This window comes from Cyprinodon variegatus, unplaced genomic scaffold (assembly GCF_000732505.1).
Source record: "Cyprinodon variegatus isolate N-32 unplaced genomic scaffold, C_variegatus-1.0 Scaffold1201, whole genome shotgun sequence".
NCBI classification, from domain to species: domain Eukaryota; kingdom Metazoa; phylum Chordata; class Actinopteri; order Cyprinodontiformes; family Cyprinodontidae; genus Cyprinodon; species Cyprinodon variegatus.
The window spans coordinates 191,306-193,219 of record NW_015151654.1 but is presented as its reverse complement, the minus strand read 5'-3'; positions in this window follow the sequence as shown (position 1 = coordinate 193,219).

Genomic DNA, 1,914 nt, shown 5'->3' with positions numbered 1-1,914 from the left:
TACTCTAAATAATACCTTTAAAATAAATTGGCCTGCCGGCTCTCAGGAGCTCACCAGCAGAATCTAACTGTCTGAACCTGCCTGCCCGCCCTCAGGAAGAGGATCGGAAGAAAGACTCTGGATCTGAACGCTGTTAAGTCTGAAGTCAAGCCCTGCCGCTGCTTAGCCCTCTGCCAACTTCAAGCCTCTGGACCCAACTCGGTTCCCTCCCTCAGCTGTCAATCTGAATCACGTCTCAGGTACAAACCTGCACAACTCCTCTGACAAAGATCTTCAGCATCCTGGCTAACCTAACTGTCCTCCTCTACAGAGAACCCTCTGTGACCAGTCCCGGATCTGTTTCTCTGATTCACTCATATAACTTCTGTTTATCTTTAATAAACAGTCAAACTTTTACCCTGCCTCCGTTGTGTTCTGCATGTGGGTTAGACGCCTTGAACCCAACATGACACAACTGGTCTTAAATTCTTTGTTCTGACTTGATAAGGCAAAATGAAAGTAAAGAGTATGGTAAGCTGTCTGAGTATCAAATAGGCTTTGTTTGTTTGGCTTTACTTGTAATTTTATTCTGGATATCTAAACCTTTGTTTTGACTAGAAACTACATTTTTTGGCCATATGCAATGGAAATTTGAAATCTATTCATTTATATTATTATAAAGGAATACTATGAAAAACAAGATATCTTTAATCGTATTTTGACAAATTTAAAATTCATTTAAAGACACCTCAAATTCAGCAGCTGGGATATTGCTCTTATTGACATTGCTCTTACTAGGGACAGAATGGGAAACAAAAATGTTGTCCCCCTCCGACTGGGTGACAAAGTGACCATTGAACCAATGGTGTAGATTAAGCTGCATCATAGCACAATCTTAATGCTTGATGTTTAATAACATCCAATTTTTAAACACTGAATGTACTGTAGATTAATATGTAAGACATCCATAATCCAAAATTGATCTCACTAGAACATATGCAATGTCTGCTTTAACATTTTTCTGCACCCCTTTCTGTTTACCCCGAGACATCTCATCATAGATATATACATAGATATAACTCCATAATATACAAATAATGAAATTCCAAAGTTCTGGTAAGCACTATAAATGATAGTATTTAATTTTGTACAAGAGAAAAAACTGGGCCAACAATGGTTCCTTGCAGTGTATTATTATTATTAGCTGTTTATTCTGTACTAAACTCAGCACCTATCATAATGTGATGTTTTTCTGTGTTAATGAACGTTTCATCCATGTGCTGATTTTACTAGATAAAATATAATTCGTTGCTTCATCACTCAAAAAATCAATGCTTCATGCAGACCAGTGTCCTATAATAAGTCTTGTCAAATTACAAAGAACTGAATGATTAACATGGAAATGGATGGTTCGGGCACGACAATAGATTATCATAAGAATTAAGTAAAGTCTACCCCAAATTAAGTCTGTTGAATTGTGTATAAAATGTCCAAAAAAACGAGGCAGCAAGTTTGCATATCTTTTATTTCATTTAACAGTGTGGGATGAAGCCAATTTTATATTAAAATAGTATGCCATATCGGTGCCTCGCTAGGTATGGAAGCCCGTTTCCGCCACTCTGTAAAAAAAAAAAAAATCTCATTATATTGAGTTAGTATCTAATTATATTGAGTTACTATCTCATTATATTGAGTTTCTATCTCATTATATTGAGTTAGTATCTCATTATAATGAGATAGTATCTCATTATAATGAGATAGTATCTCAATATATTCAGATACTGTAGTATCTCAATATAATGGGATACTATGTCATTATAATGAGATGGTAACTCAATATAATTAGATACTATCTCATTATAATGAGGTAGTAACTCAATATAAAGAGATAGTAACTCAATATAATTAGATACTATCTCATTATAATGAGGTAGT